Genomic DNA, 17,700 nt, shown 5'->3' with positions numbered 1-17,700 from the left:
TTTGAGGTACCCCTTTATGTCATAAAACCATGGCTCGCCATCTACCTCCTCCTCTACCACGTTGCAATAAGCATGCTGATCACGAACCTGAATGTGCAACAGGTCAATATACATTTTGTCGGGGTGGTGCAACATTGATGCTAAGGTGGCCAATGCATCGACAACCTCATTATGAACTCTCGGGATATGTCTGAATTCCACTGATCGAAATCGCTTGCTCAGATCGTGCAAACATTGTCGATATGGTATGAGTTTCAAATCCCGTGTTTCCCACTCACCTTGAATCTGATGCACCAGGAGGTCCGAGTCTCCCAAGACCAAAACGTCCTGGACATCCATGTCTGCAGCTAGTCGCAGACCCAAAATGCATGCTTTATACTCGGCCATGTTGTTGGTATAATAGAAGCGTAGCTGAGCTGTAACAGGATAATGACGTCCTGTTTCAGAAATGAGTACTGCTCCTATTCCAACCCCTTTCGCGTTTGCGGCTCCATCAAAGAAAAGCTTCCAACCTGGTTCCTCGGGTAATTCCAGCTCACCTGTATGCATTACTTCTTCGTCGGGAAAATACGTCCTCAAAGGCTTGTATTCTTCATCAACGGGATTCTCAGCCAAGTGATCGGACAGCGCTTGGGCTTTCATGGACGTCCTCGTCACGTAGACGATATCAAACTCTATGAGCAAAATTTTCCATTTTGCTAACCTCCCTGTAGGCATAGGTTTCTGGAAAATATACTTTAATGGATCCAAACGGGAGATGAGATAAGTAGTATACGAGGACAAGTAGTGCTTCAACTTCTGAGCCACCCAAGTTAGGGCGCAACATGTCCTCTCGAGTTGAGTGTACTTGACCTCATACACTGTGAACTTCTTGCTAAGATAATAAATGGCCTGCTCCTTCCTTCCTGTAATGTCGTGTTGCCCCAACACGCAGCCAAATGAATTCTCCAGGACAGTCAGATAAAGAATTAATGGCTTCCCCGGCTCAGGTGGAACCAACACAGGTGGATTGGACAAATACCCTTTGATCTGGTCGAAAGCCTCTTGGAACTCCGCCGTCCAGTCTACCGCAACATTTTTCTTCAGTAGCCGAAATATGGGTTCACAAGTCGCCGTGAGTTGAGCGATGAACCTGCTGATATAATTTAGTCTTCCCAATAGACTCATTACCTCCGTTTTGTTCTTTGGCGGTGGCAAATCTTGGATGGATTTGATCTTGGATGGGTCCAGCTCAATACCCCATCGACTGACGATGAATCCTAATAGCTTTCCTGATGGAACCCCGAAGGCGCATTTGGCTGGGTTGAGCTTAATATCATACCTTCGAAGTCTTTGAAAGAACCTCCTTAAGTCCGCTACATGATCTTCCTGATGCCAAGATTTTATGATCACATCATCTACGTACACTTCAATTTCTTTATGTATCATGTCGTGAAACACAGCAGTCATTGCTCGCATGTACGTTGCCCCAGCGTTCTTCAGTCCGAATGGCATTACCCGGTAGCAATAAGTTCCCCATGGTGTAATGAAAGCTGTCTTTTCTGCATCTTCTTCGTCCATTAATATTTGATGGTATCCTGCATAGCAGTCTACAAAGGATCCGATCTCGCGCCCGACGCAATTATCGATCAGGATATAGATGTTGGACAATGGAAAATTATCCTTAGGACTTGCTTTGTTGAGATTGCGGTAGTCGACACATACCCTGATTTTTCTATCCTTCTTCGGCACTGGTACCACATTGGCCAACCAATCGGGATATCGAGTGACCCGAATAACTTTTGCCTGCAACTGCTTAGTCACCTCTTCTTTGATCTTCACACTCATCTCTATTTTAAACTTCCTCAGTTTTTGCTTGACCGGAGAGTATGCCGGGTCAGTGGGCAATTTGTGAACCACTAGATCGTTGCTTAATCCCGGCATATCATCATATGACCATGCAAAAACATCTTTGAACTCAATGAGGGCTTTGATTAATTCCTCCTTGACGTTTGGCTCAATGTGGATGCTGATTTTGGTTTCTCTGACATTATCTGCATCCCCTAGATTCACAGCCTCAGTGTCATTCAGATTAGGCTTGGGTTTCTCTTCAAATTGGCACAGTTCTCGGTTTATTTCTTCGAAGGCTTCATCCTCGTCATATTCAGACTCATCGTCACAATCAACCTCTTGTATCATTAAGTCGGAGTCGAATTGATTTATTAGACTAGGTCGAAGATCCGCTGTGCATGCCATGTCATTAGAACCAGTAAAAAGAGAACTGTTCAAAAAAAAAATTAAAATGAGACAAGAGAAGAGAATTTTATTAAACATGCGGGATAACAGGGTTCACACTTTTACAAAATAAAATAAGATTTGGATTACACCCTAGAATAATCCGAAACAAGAAAGCAAAAATCAAAGCCTACTACCAGGACTCCCCCCGGATAGGAAGAGGAGTAACCGTCCAATTGTTGGTTTTGGCCCCAGGCCCCACAAACTGTATGTCTGCTCTGCTGGAACCCTCTCCAACTTCTACCATATTGACATTAGTGAACAGCCTTTCGAAACTCTAATTCAAATCCCCGTCCATCCCAATCAATGGTCCGAGAATTTTTGGGACCGGTGACCCCTTGACACTTGCTCTAATAAAGGATCTTGAGAGACGCGGTATTGGTTTGGGAAGAAACCAAACTCTCTTCTTCATTTTCCGCGCTTGCTTTACATCTGCCGCAGTCGGTTTGACCCCCAGTCCAAAGGTCTCCAAATTCTTGGGCAAGGAGACAGGTTGGACAATCCCCTGAAGCTCAGCCCCTAGGCCTTTTCCCTGCACAAACCCATTACCCAGCATTTCTGAAACCATCATGACCGTTGCGGAAGCTACCCTAGGGTGCTGAATGATCTCACCCTCGGGAATCTTGTTTGCCGACACTGCATCGAAAATCTGGTAAACCCAGGGACCTTTGTCAACATTGGTCTCTATGAAGGGCACAATGGCGCCTCCCATGGTGCATACAGTGTCCTCGCCGTGTAGTACGACCTCTTGTCTATCCCACTCTAACTTGACCATTTGATGCAAGATGGATGGCACTGCTTTAGCCGCATGGATCCACGGTCATCCCAACAGAAGGTTATAAGATACCGCGACATCTAATACCTGGAACTCCATGGTAAACTGGACCGGACCGATGGTCAACTCAAGTATAATATCCCCCACGATGGCTGTTCCATTTTCGTCAAATCCTCGGACGCAAATGTTGTTCTTGTAGATTCTACAGTGGTCGATCTTCAGCTGATTCAGGGTGGATAGTGGACAAATATTGGCCCTTGATCCGTTATCCACCAGTGCTCGAGTAACTGCCGAATCTTCACATTTGACAGTCAAGTAGAGAGCTTTGTTATGTTCCGTGCCTTCCACTCGCAGATCATCATCAGAGAATGTTACCCTGTTTACCTTAAAATTTTTGTTGGCAATCATTTCAAGGTGGTTTATTGAAATTTCATTGGGCACATGAGCTTCATTCAGTATCTTCATCAGGGCCCGGCGATGTTCATCCGAATGGATCAGTAATGATAGCAGCGAGATCTGGGCCGGTGTTTTCTTCAACTGTTCGACCACGGAGTAATCCAACACTTTCATCTTTTTCAAGAATTCCTCAGCTTCTTCTTCTGACACAGGTTTCTTTGTCACAGCTGGGTTGGATCTTCTCAACTCCACTGGAGCAAAACACCGTCCTGATCGAGTCAGTCCCTGTGCCTCACAACTATCCTCCTCCACTTGTTTTCCCTTGTACATCACCACTGCCTTTTCATACTTCCAAGGCATGGCCTTTCTATCAATCATTGGCAATTGGACTACCGGCTTTATGGTGACTAGTTCCCTGCATACCCCTTTCAACACAACTGCGGGTGTGGGTGATGTCCCTGATATTACCAATTTGGCTGGCTCTGGTTTCTTCGTTGCGGTGGACGGACTCTTTCCCAATATCACCACTGGCTTGACACCTTCCCCCTTCAACTGTACCCCTGGTCTTCCACCGGTCGATTCTTCTTTCAGAGCGGCCTTGATCATCATCATTGTCTGTGAGGGCTTCCTCAGCTCTCCTCCCTTATACACCAACTCGATCATGTGAGCTTCGTGGTGTGTTGGCAATGAGTTCTGGTTGATGTTAGGTGCCTCCGGCGCCTGGACCTCGATCTTGTTGGCATCAATAAGATCTTGTATTGCCTGCCTCAACCTCCAACATTTTTCGGTATCATGCCCCAACATTCCCGAGTAGTACTCGTAGCTTATCGATCGGTCCAAATTTTGGGGTGGGGGGTTTGGCTCTCTAGGCTCGACAGGACTCACCAAACCTAGCCGTCTCAATTTGTGGAACACGGCGGTATAGGTCTCTCCCAACTCAGTAAAAGCTCTCTGTCTCTGTAACCTGTCATTTATAGCAGCATGATTTCCTCGAAAGCCCGCCCTTGGAGGGTTCCTGTATGCTCTTGGTAGAGGATAGGTGTTTTGTGGTGGAGGGTAGGTGTTTTGTGGTGGTGCATATATGTTCTGGGGAGCCGGCGCGCGCCATTGCGGGCGAACCGGAGGCTGAGTGTATGTTTGGGCTTGGTGCACGGAGAAGTGTGGTTCTTGAGGTGGATAGTAGTGTTGTGGTGGGCTGTATGGGTAGTTTGGTCTGTGGGGTATGGGTTGGTTGTAGTATGGTTTGCCGGACCTGGACCAACGGCCTGCCTCATCCGTGGCGACTTCTTCTTTCTTCTTCCTTCCCAGCGCACCTCCCGTGCCGTTCTGAATAGCTTGGGTCGTTGCCTTGAGTGCTGAGTAATTCAGGATTTTATTAGACCTCAGCCCTTCCTCGATCATAACCCCTATCTTTACTACTTCATTGAAGGATTTTCCAACCGTCGTCACCAAGTGACCAAAGTAAGTTGGATCTAGCGTTTGCAGGAAGTAGTCCACCATTTCTCCCTCTTTCATGGGAGGATCAACCCTGGTTGCCTGTTCTCTCCAGCGGAAACCAAACTCACGAAAGCTTTCCCCAGGCTTCTTTCCGGTCCTCAGCAATGTGAGACGGTCGGGGACTATCTCGATATTGTATTGAAAGTGACCCGCGAAAGCCTGCGCTAGATCATCCCAAGTGTACCATCTGTTGGAATCCTGCCTGGTATACCATTCCAATGCCGATCCACTCAAGCTTTGACCGAAATAAGCTATCAGTAGCTCATCTTTGCCTCTTTCCCCTCTCATTTTGCTACAAAAGCCCCGCAAATGTGCCATGGGATCGTCGTGCCCTTCATATAAATCAAACTTAGGCATCTTGAACCCAGCCGGGAGTTGGACGTCCGGGAAAGGGCATAGATCTTTGTAGGCCACACTGACCTGGTTGCCCAATCCATGCAGGCTCCTGAAGGATTGCTCCAGGCTTTTGAACTTCCTCATTACCTCATCTTGCTCTGGGACCTTAACCGGCTTTTCAATCTCCGCCGGTACTTCCAAGTGCGGATTATAGGTATGGGGTTCTGGTGCATTGAATGTGGGTTTAGGGGGATAGTACTGCGTATCGTGAGCCTGAAACAACGGCTCACTAGTTGATCTTTGCAGTATGGCTGGTGTGGGTCCCATAAAAGTGGGAACATTTGGTGTTGGGAGAGGTTGATGGGGTGGTGGAGCTTGGGAATCATGGGAGCTTCTCTCCTGATAATAACGGTGATTTGGGAGGCTTGTTGAAGGGCCAGAGTGAGGGTAGTCCGGCATATGCCCTAGTGGTTCAGGGCTCTTTTGCACTTTGGCCAAAGCTAACTGCATTGCATTCATCTCCAATCCCATCCTTTCTATCTTCTCCATCGCTTCTTTCAACAACTGGCTTACCGGCCTTTCTTCCTCGGTACTATTTTCTGAAGTAGTCATGCTTGTTGGTACCGGTCCTTTGGATCTGGTTTGATAAGGGTGTGTTGCCAGAACGCTTTAACAACTAACTGTCTGATATATGGGAAAACAACAAACTAGTTAGCATTAGAGTTTTAATAGATTTGACAACAACACATTGGGGATGCAATGCTCCTAAGCAGTTAACCATTTCTAACATGTTTTGCTTCAAACGCATGCGTCATCCTGGCTTGCTTTTTTGTGCCTTTAAAGTGTTTTGGGAAACCCCCGTATTTCTTTCCATCATTTTTTTTCTTTTTAATGGCGGTCGAATCTTACGTGGATTGCCTACGTATCACCTCCCCGCGTGAATCAGACCGGGCGTAGTTCTTCCACAAAGTAAAGACGCAAAATTCTTTTTGGAATCATTCAATTTATCGCCAAAATTTGCTATTACAAACTACTTATCTTAAACAAAGAAACAACAGTAGTACAGATTCCAAAATTCTTAACCTGACTCGATGAAAAGAAAAACAACATATGGGAAGACAATGGACCCATACAGCCAACATACAAGACTCGAACTAGGGATACACTAGGGATTTCAACTTAGGTACTCGCGAGGCATCGTTCGGCCTTTCTGCGGGCTTTGGTGTGAGACCTCTTTGTAAACTTTTCAACTCATTCATGATCCGGTGAACATAGCTCATGACGGAGGTGAGTAGGATATCGCGAGGCATCTGCTCACATGCCAAGCATCTCCTGTAAATGTAGTGCCCAATCTCGTCAATCCTATCTCAGATGTTGTCCCTTTCCCTGAATAATTGCTCGATTCGCCGGTTTTTCAGTCCCAGTGCTTGAGCATTGTCGGCGAGTCGATCCTGGAACCTTTCCATTTGTTTTTCCATTCTGGTCATCGCATCATAACAGCGCCTTCGGTCAGCTTGGGCATCTCGTGCTTGTTTGAAGATCCGCTCCTGAAGAGTGGAGTTCGTTTCCCTTAATATCCCGATGCTCATTTCAGAATCCCTTATGACTTGTTGCAGATGCTTCCTCCGGGCCATTGTACCTTTTGCCCATCTGACTTTTATTATTTCTATGCAAGCTTCAGACCTCTCTAAGTCCTCTTGGCTTTTGCTGACCTGACTCCTAAGCTCTGCTATCAACCTCACATTGGATCGATTTTTCTGTCGGTCACCGGCATTCTTTCTGTCTTGGCGGATTCGGGCTCTCAGGGCCTTGTTTTCTTGAGTCAACTTGCTTTTCTCCCCTGTATCAACATCAATTTGCAAGCTGTTTTGATATTTAAGCCCCTCAATTTGCCGTTTTAGTTTGCCAATCTCGACCCGATATTCTTTCTCTTTGGCTAACCAACCCCATTGTGCATGCGACGATTCTGCAAAGTCTTGGACGTGAGCTCTCTTAGTTGGTCTCTGGTGCTCAAGCTCTCTTCTGTACCACGTGAGGTATTTTGGCGACACTTCGCCCTTGGCCCGATCTTGTACACAAGTATCTATTTTCAGGGTTTGACATTCATTCCAGATTCTCCGAACGACTGCTTCAGGGAACTGCCCACCAGGCCCAATTTCAACCACCTGGCTACTGAGATCCTCTTCCTTCGGGCTATTTGACATCGCCCCAATTGCCTCAATACTCTGTATGGCGCATAAGGCTGGATACTTTGGAGACCCATCAACAACAAATGAGACTCGACGGCTGACATGTGTATGATCTCATATATGGGTAGCCACCCAAATGCCCATTCTATCTGGTTTGCTGAGACGGAGCGCAACAGAGTGACCCATTTGGCGACCCCTTCTGGCAGGCTGAACCCGTCGACCCTGGTGGAAAACTCTTCTATACAAGTCTTTTGTGATGACCCATATTTCAGAAACTGAGGGCGATGACATAGATGCTCTATTATCCACATTTGCAGTAGTATATTGAATCCCTCAAAGAAACCTCCTCCGGTTTTGCAAAGAGTGAGTGCGCGGAAGATGTCTGCTATTATCATCGGTGCCAGAGTGTTGTTGTCTTGCTTGAGCAAAGTGCTGACGACCCCAGCGATTTGTATGTTAATTTTTTCATACTTTCTAAGGAATACCAGAAAACCCAGAAAGGCTATCATAAAAGCAATACACCTATGTCTTTCCCATTTCGGCCGGCTTTCCCCACTGCAGATCTTACTCTCGGGATTGCTGAACCCTCCAAGATGACCATACCTGTCGTATAGAAATGCCAAACTAAAAAACCCTTCTGATAACTCTGGATTGTGTACAATTCTGCGAATCTTCACGGTGTCTAGGAACCTGTGTATGGTCACGGTCCTCGGTGCAATAAGATACTACTCTCTCATAGGGATTTTAGGACATCCGATGTACCATGCCAGCTCCTCTAGCGTCGGTGTGAGCTCAAAGTCTGAGAAATGAAATACATTGTGTGCTGAGTCCCAGAATGAAATTAAAGCCCTTATAATGTCCCCTCGCGGATCGATGTCCAGTAATCCAACCAAGTTTCCTAAGTATATTTTGACTGTATCTTGCCCTGATTCTTCCAAGTCGTTCCACCACATGCATAACCCCAAAGGGACTCTGTTTATAATGGCCCCAGATGAACTCTTACTCGTGCTCATTCTGCACATTTATTAAGGTGATTTAGACGAAAGCAAAAATCTTTATTTTGACTCCAAAACTATTTTTCCCATTTTCCTTAATTTTTGAGAAAAGAAAGACTGACTTTCCCAATACGGCCTTTCAACTCTTCAGGGATGAAGACTTTAAGGCAGTGGGGTTTTAATCGGCCAAAAGGTAAGAATAATGGCCCAAAGGCGGCCGTTTGTGCAAAGACAGCCTTCCGGCGTCCCTTTCGGGAACATTCGGCTGTTTCCGCAAAATGGCATCACCCGACTCTTTTATGAAAGAAGCAATATATATATATATATTTTTTATTATTATTTGCAAAAATAGGAAGTTGGACCCGATAAGGGTTGCCTACGTATCTCACATCCGGTGAGAATCAAACCGACGTAGTTCGGGTAAGAAAAATTAACTAAATCACGAATCCAATTTTCTTTCCTCAAAAATCAAAAGGCGGCGTTTTCACACTATTTGGTTTTTCTTAAATGAGCAGCTCGTAATTTTTCAAAATTCCCGTTTTCACCCACCGGTCAGCATGCAAATTCGAAGCAAATTATATGCGCCAACAGACAAGATGCAGCAGGATGGTCTTTTTGTTCCAGGTTGCTATTCCTAGACGGACCCAACCCCTGTGTTGAGCCCCCTAAGTCAAATGCAACGTGATGCAAATAAGCATTTTCCTACTAGGGATCCGGCATGAAGTCATGTTTTACTAAATTTCAAACTGGGCTTTGTTCTAGACTTGGCTTACCCGAGCGGACAACTCGAGTCGAGGAGGGGGTTACGTACCGGGGACCCGCGGGGTCGTCCGGCTTTGTAACTTATCCGAGCCTCTTTCTACTTGGGCATGACACTAATAGAATAGGGAGTATCAAACCAGTGAGCCGCATCCCCGAAGGTAAGAAGAGAAGGGTTTCAGCACAGTTTATATATACAGTCAAATAATATCAAAGCGGTAACATACATCATTTTGCACATGAAGCACATATCTCATAAAAATATCAGATAATAAAAAATCCAAATAGAACAATTATTTTAAGCTCGAATTTCTAACCCTGAACCAATGGTTCTGGGATAAGAAATCCCCAGCAGAGTCGCCAGAGCTGTCATACCTCCTTTTTTCGCCCCCGCGAGGGGTGAAGGAGTTTTTTCCAATTAAAGGACAATTGAAACGGGATTTGTTTATTTATTTTAGAGTAGCCACTTGGGAGATTTAGGGTGTCCCAAGTCACCAATTTAATCCCGAATAGAGGAAAAGAATGACTCTGTATTACAGTCTGCGAACCAGAAATCGGATAAGGAATTCTGTTAACCCGGGAGAAGGTGTTAGGCATTCCCGAGTTCCGTGGTTCTAGCACGGTCGCTCAACTGTCATATTCGGCTTAAATATCTGATTTTATACATGTTGAACCTATGTGCGAATTTTAACTTTTAACCGCTTTTATCATTTACTGTTATTTTTTTTATCAAGAATTGCAACATCGTGGAAACACATCTCGAACCACGTCACATTCAATGCACCCGTGGTTGTTGGCATATTTCAACTCTGTTGATATTGGGATTTGGGTCACATAAATGTGCACCCGAGTTTAAGAAGATAACATTATTAAATACGCGCCTAAAGCGACTAACGTGTCATTATTTTGGGTAGGGCCGTGAAATTTGCTAAACGGCCCGTCCCGGAATCTAAGTACCCGAAACAACTATCCGTTGAGGGCCCCGCACTTCGGGTATTCTCGTTTATCGAGGCTCGTCTCATTCGTTATTATTTATTATTATTATTATTATTATTATTGGGCGAATTTTCAATGTTGTGAAAATACATCTCGAGTCCCGTTACAGTCAATGTACCCGTGATTAAAGACGCATTTTGACTCCGCTGAGATTTGGATTTGGGTCACATAAATGTGCACCCGAGTTTAAGAATGTAATTTATTAAATACGTGCCTAAAGCGACTAACGTATCATTATTTTGGGTAGGGCCGTGAAATTTGCTAAACGGCCCGTCCCGGAATCTAAGCAATTTTAAAGCAAATATTTACTGAGGGCCCCGCAATTTTTGCATTTTTATTCGGCGAGGCTCATCTCATTCTTATTATTAAAAGGGTAATCCTAGAAGTGGCTAAGGTTTTCTATTAAATTTGTCTCTAAATATGAAAAAAAATAAAGTCCTAATTAGTTCAACATGCTGGAAAAGTCCGGGCCCTTTAATAACTTCTGCAAATTCGATTAGTTCCGAAATGTCGTTACAGAGTAAAACGTACCTGAATCCTGGCATGATTCGAGCCACCGGAAATTGCTAACTCACCACATCACGCGAGCCTACTCTTGCTCGTTACCTTAGCTAACAATCTTAGACTTACAACTATGCTTCTTTTTCCTTAAAGTGTTGCAATACCTTTTGAGTAACAATCGAGGGTAAGACTAATGCTAAGATTTAGTTGAATGAGAACTCAAACAATCATGCTACAATCCGAGATTAGTTAACAACCTACTAGCCATTTCCGGGAACAAACCGCAAGTGCTATTTTGCAAATTATCGGAAGTTATATCCAACATTCATTACATGGACAAGTTCTGATTGAATACGAGCTAAACTACATTACTCCAATACACGATCTAACGCCTAGCAGTTTTATGCAGTCCCTTACAAACAACTAGAATGATGAAACTATATTTTTACAAATTACAGATTCAACAATGCCTTAAGGAACTAAATAAAACAGTAACAATAGGTTTTAAACAAAACAGATTTGCTTTTTCTAGTTTCCATTTCAACTTCAACTTTCACATGAATTCATGCTTCACATTTTTTCAGCTTACAACAAACAGGATAAAGTCGTGTGCCTGATAGAGGAACAGAAACAGAGTAGAAAAAGAAGTCAGCTGCAGTTGCAATAGCACAATAGCAGATTCAGCAAACAGCAGTCCAAAAACAGCCCAGCAAATAGATCAAGACCCAACAGCAGCTTCAGAAAATACCATGCAGCAACACCAAATGACCCAAAAAAAACTTGAGTTTGCAACAGAAGATAGACCCACAGATTTCCAGAAAAATTCCTACAGCTCTCAATGCCACAGTAACCGAGGTAAATACTGATTTTTTAACAGTAAAATGAAGCAGATTTTTCCTTCTTAAATATCAAAACCACTAAACTTTAGTGTAGGAACCTCTAGCCTACTCCCCCTATTAAAGTTAAATTTCCATTTTTTATCCTCTTCTTTTCTCTCTGGTCTCTTAAGATTTTAGCCAAAAGAAAAACTAGCCCTTTTTCCTCTAAAAATCAACCTATTAATAGGCCAGAAATGGCAAGCCCCCAGGCTGCCTTGATCCCTTTAGCTTTTCATGCCCATACCCCTTTGATTCCCATGCCTAAGTGTCCTTTATTGATCCCTACTATGTTGTCCCCCATGCTTGTCCTATTTGTTTTAATCAAGAGTTATGGGTGTATTATAATACTCGCTTAATTCTCATGTCTTGTTGTTTTGTTCCCCATTGTCATTAAAATAAGCTTAATGAGTGACCCTCTAAGCATACCCCATCCTTAACAGCCTGTTAGTATGTTACTAAATTCCCGGAATTACCCCTTAACCCTTGCATATTACTGTACTACCCTAAGCCTTACTTGTCTGAACTTACCAACTATATAAGCTTAACACTGATTTCTGATTGATCTCCTAGATTTCTACAGCTATATCCAATACTCAGCCTAAGTTCAACTTAAAATCAGATTACAAAAGGGTGTCAATCAGGTGAAATAAGTTGATCAAATTGGGGAACCAATCCTGATCAACTTAAATCAAACAAACAATAGGGAGCAAAAATGATGAAACAGTGGCAATCAGGTTTCCATGGTCAACTATGAAGAACAGGGGATTACTGAATGAACGAGCAATCTAATTCAAAGACAAAAACTGAACATATTCAACGGGTTCATTACAAGTTAGCATAGCAGATGCTGAACTGGTATATACATGGAGAACATCAATGAACTATTATCATGTATCCTCTGATTTTAAACAAATTAATTGACGACACTTATTTGAACGACTATACAAGCTATAATATACAGCAGGCAATCAAATAAAACATTAAAACAAACTAAACACTATCTCAGGGTTCACAGATTTGACAGAAAAATCAGAAACAAACCACCAAACATGAAAGACAGATAGAATCCACAAGAGAACGAAAGAAAAGGGAAAATTACCTCAGGGATTTGAAATTAAAACTGCCTCAGACTCGAACTCGCACTCGACCATTTTTGGGGTCGAATGGACTTTAATCGAAGTGTTCTCAACTGAGAACACCTCGGTTAAAGTCTATTAGACCCCTATCTTTTGTTGATTTGGATAGACCCCATAAATCTGAGTTCTAGAGTTCTTGGGGGTCTGATTTGGGATTTGTTCAGTCCTGGTCAGACTCGAACGGAACCAAGGTCATTCAGGGGGTGAGGAAGGTCAGGAGGTGTTGTAGGGTGAGTTTAGGGTCGGTGGGTGTAGATCTGTTTGTTGCTCGAATCTTCGATTGAAGATTTGAGAAGTTGCAGGGTGATTCGAGGTAAACGGTTGGTGGATTCGTGTTCAGAGTGGTTGGGTGCATCAGGGGTGTTGTTTTGGTGGCCATCGGAGTCCGGGTGGCCGGGTTTATGGTGGGGGAAACCTAAGGTGGCTAGGGTTTGAGAGGGGGAGGCTCTAGGGACGAAGGTGAATAGTGTGTGAAAGGGGGGGGGGGTCTGGTTTGGGGCGTGGGGTGGCAGGTTGGGCTTATATATGGGGTGGATGGTGTAATCCTGGCCGCTGGATCAATCAAGATCGATGGCCAGGATTAGGGGAGCTTATCCATACGGTGTCGTTTGGTTAAGTGGGGGGTCGGTTTAAGAAGGGAGTGAGTCGGGTCACGAGGGAAGCCAGAGACCGTTGGATTGCAACAGATCAACGACTCTAATTTGAGTCGCCAAAACGGCACCGTTTGGTGCATCTGAAGGGTCAGGTGATCGGACTGGGTCAGTGCAGCGGATTGGGCCTGATTTTCATTTGAATTTTTGGCCCAAATCCGGTGTTTCCTTTCCCTATAATTAAACAAAAATTCCCAAAACCCAAAATTAAATGATACAACTATTAATTAACACTTAACAACAATTATCATACGATTTAAGACCTTTAATAAAATCACCATGACAACAAATAGAATAAAACGCATATTTTTGTGATTTTCGCTTTTATAACCAGATTACGGTTAATTAATTCTTAAATGTACCATTTATTCCTAAATGCCTGCAACACGTATCTTTGTATTTTTAACTATAGCGAGGCGAGCATTACGGACAAAACCTTTATCAAAATGTCACGCAAATTCTCAAAATTGTGCAAAGATGAAATTTGTTTCATTTTTGATTTCTTTTGGAGTAGTTTTTCCGTGAAGCAAAAATCACGTGCTCACACATATGTCACATGTAAACTAGAGGTTTTCTAAAACAAATATTAGTTGGCATAACCGGTTGATCATCCTGGTTCAATTATGATGCGAAAAATTAATTGAGAATTACATTGGCATATATTGAAGAATAGAAAATTCTTCAAGAATTATCTTGTGCTGCTTATTCTCATGATATACCAGTTAAGGTTGGCATTGAATCCCTTGATTTCTAGAACAAATAAAAGGTGATAAATATATGGGCCTAATCACCTGCCATGTGGACCGTTTACTATTATATGATTTTAATAGATGCATCTATTCTATGGTCACATGTGCATTTGTTATCAACTTGCAGTTTGGTTTTTGCAAGATTGCTTGCTCAAATTATTAGAGCACAATTCCAGAATATAAATTATGATGATTTATCTTAATAATACTGGTTTAAATCCAAGTTGGTTTAGCAGAAATTGTATGCCTCCAATTATAGCTAAATCATTGGTTATGAGAACAAAACTCCCAAAAACGAAATTTGGTATGAGATGTATTATTTAATATACAACAGCACTTGTACGCATCTAGCCAAGTTATAAAAATTTCTCCCTATCATAATCGGTTCAGGGTCAGGAACCAAATAATTTCTATATAGAAATATGGATGTGCTATATGATTTAATTATGCCACCAAAATGCACAAAGATGAGTTCCCAAAGAAGGTTGGGAAATGTGTTGGTGATCCCAACATTAGAGGGAGAAAATGGGCAGCTGAGAAAGTGATACGTGAAATGAATTATTATGAATACATACAAATCCTCGTACAAGAAAATATGAACTTGAAGTGCAAGTGATAATTCATTTACAAATTATTGTCAGACGCATTTGCTGACCCAAAGCTAAATGTCATATTTCAGCTGCTAATGCTCCAAATAGAATAAAGTACATGAGACACAGAGTCTATGGCATGCATGAAGCGTAACAGACCAATTGGTTCCAAAGATAAAACTCCTTGAAGAAGGATAAAGATAAATATTCAAAATGCTCATAATTAATAAGGAGGCAAGTGCCCTAGAAGAGCACCACGACATAACACTTCATAAGACCTCATGGGAGAGGCTCATGTACTTGAAAATAATGAGAAAAAGAGATCTCAATAAGTTATGTCTTTATTAGGTAATAATGGAACCAACATAAAGTGATCGTTGACGATATTGTTAATATAATGTAGCGCCCAATATTATTAATATTGACGAGGATCTTGAGCTCAAATCTGTCATAAAATTTGGACAGATAAATGATTGGCCAAAAAAAATAAAAATAAAATACGCAACCAAGATTGATTTCACCTAAAAAAATGTGAAGTTGGATGGATATTCCAAACACCTGAAAGTATAAAGCCAGTGGAGGTATAAATGTGTTCTTGTGCGAAGAAAGACAAGTCTATAGACATAAAGACGACTTGTGCAACAAGAAGATTTGTAAATATCCTGGCATTCCAGGTTTTAATCTGGCAATATATGAAAAACGTGATATGCGTATAATGGAAATTATTGAAGGATTTAAATTGTTCTGAAGCATATTATGGTTTCCAAGAAATTTATTAAATAAAGCTTCAATAATCCTTATACGGATTGAAACAATCAAGGCACATGTGGTATAATCGCCCAAGAGAGTACTTGTTGAAAGAAGGATACACGAATAATTCAATTTGTCCTTGTGTCTTTATAAAAGGATCTGAATTTGAATTTGTTATAATCGCCGTGTATGTTGATGATTCAAATCATTAGAACTCTCGGGGAGCTTCCTGAAGCAGTAGACTGTTTAAAGAAAGAATTTGAAATGAAAGATCTTGTAAAGACAAAAACAAAATTTTGTCTTGGTCTACAAATTGAGTATATGAAAGATGAAATTTTTGTCTATCAATCAGCATACACTGAAAAGATTTTAAAGTGATTCTATATGGATAAAGCATATCCATTGAGTACCCTGATGGTTGTGAGATCACTAGATATAAAGAAATATCCATTCAGACCTCATGAAAATAATGAAGAACTTCCTGGTACTGAAGTACCATATCTTAGTGCAATTGATGTACTAATGTATCTTGCTAACTGATGATAGGCTATAATTGTGTATTTTAGTCGCTTATTACACTCTAAGTTACTGTACTTTAATTGAGTTTGAGCTTTAATCGCTAGTATTTTGCACTAAATATGTGTTTTATGCCTTGTAGGAGTGATTCCGATCTATGTAGATGTTATGGAATGAATTCAAGTGATTTGGAGCTTTGAAGTCTGAGTAAAAACCCAAGAAATCAAGCCGGGATCATGTTCGGGGGTCAACGGATGATAGTTAAGAATGAAACGAAGAATCGAGCGGGCATACGATGCATTGTCTAGTAAAATGCACATAACTTTACGCTTGGATCTTAACCCTTAGGGGGAGCGGATTTGTGGTTAGGATAGGAATATACCTAGTCACCGTGCTTAATTAAATATCGTGATCTTAATGCGTTCTTAATAGATTGATTTCATGGGAATATAGGCGTTAATCTATTGAGAATAGGTGAGTAGTACTTCAGGAGAAAGCTATAAGAGCATTTATCGATTAATTAGCAACCATGAGTGAATTATATGAAAGGGAGAGTTAATTAGAACATAATACGAATGGTGAATCGATCACAACACTGGAATATTTGTCTCTACTGAATACACAACAATCAACTCGTTACTTGATAATTTAGTTATTAGTTAGAATTGTAGTATAATATAATCATATTATTGGACATTAATTTTAGCTGGATTGAATAACAATTTTAGTGATTTAGTGAGTACTTTACACAAGTCTCTGTGGGTTCGACACTCAACTTATTATTATATTACTTGTCGACCACGTATACTTGCATGTGCGTTTGGGAGCAACAAGTTTTTGGCGCTGTTGCCGGGGGCTTGAATATTAGCTACTTGCTAGTTTTTGCTTTAATTGTTTATTTCATCGAGTCTAACGTTACTTGATTGTTGCTCGGCTCTCAGGAACTTTGATTGAATGCGTAGGGTCAGAAGCCAAGACCGACTTCAAGGTTTTGATCCTGAATCTGAGAGAACATTTCACATGAGGTTGAGGGAAGCAAGGGACGCGAATTATATTCAGGCACTTGTTCAATTTCCTGTGGATATGGCAGAGGAGAAACCCATGGCTGTTCAGGAGGTGGCGATGCCCAACATTGCTAATGTCACCTCCACTATAGTGAAGCCCAGGATCACTGGGCACTTTGAGCTGAAACAGAGCATGATCCAGTTGCTTCATGCAAACGGGAAATCTATGGGTCTTCCACACGAGGATCCACAACAACATATTCTGAACTTCTTGGAGATTAGTGATACTTACATCACTAACGGGGTCACTCCAGATTATGTGAGGCTCATATTTTTCCCATTCTCTCTATTGGGAGAGGCTAAGCGGTGGCTAAAGGCAGAACCAGCTAATTCAATTACAACATGGAATGATTTGGCAAGAAAATTTCTGGCAAGGTTCTTCCCGTCAGGAAAAACTTTAAAGATCAGAAGTGAGATAGTTGCATTCAAACAGAAAGCGGGGGAATATTTATACTCAGCTTGGGAAAGGTTCAAGGGGATACTCAAAGACTGTCCTCATCACAATCAGACGAATGGAGTGTTAGCTCACACTTTCATAGAAGGGATACATTCTGAAACAAAGATCGTGGTAGATGCTACAGCTGGGGGTCAAGTGTTGGAGAAAAGCTTTGACGAGATATATGCATTATTGAACAAATTCTCCAAGAGC

General features: G+C 42.1%; 1 non-coding gene across 1 annotated transcript; it reads right to left on the bottom strand.

The window, feature by feature from the left end:
* Nucleotides 1-17,451: 17,451 nt before the first annotated feature.
* On the bottom strand, nt 17,452-17,556 carry LOC138882053 (small nucleolar RNA R71). Its single transcript, XR_011403520.1, has one exon. It is a non-coding gene; the product is annotated as a small nucleolar RNA R71 (small nucleolar RNA).
* Between the last annotated feature and the right edge of the window lie 144 nt (nt 17,557-17,700).

This window comes from Nicotiana sylvestris, chromosome 1, assembly GCF_000393655.2.
Source record: "Nicotiana sylvestris chromosome 1, ASM39365v2, whole genome shotgun sequence".
Lineage (NCBI taxonomy): Eukaryota > Viridiplantae > Streptophyta > Magnoliopsida > Solanales > Solanaceae > Nicotiana > Nicotiana sylvestris.
The sequence above is the reverse complement of the archived record's forward strand: the minus strand, read 5'-3'. Positions and strand labels throughout refer to the sequence as shown.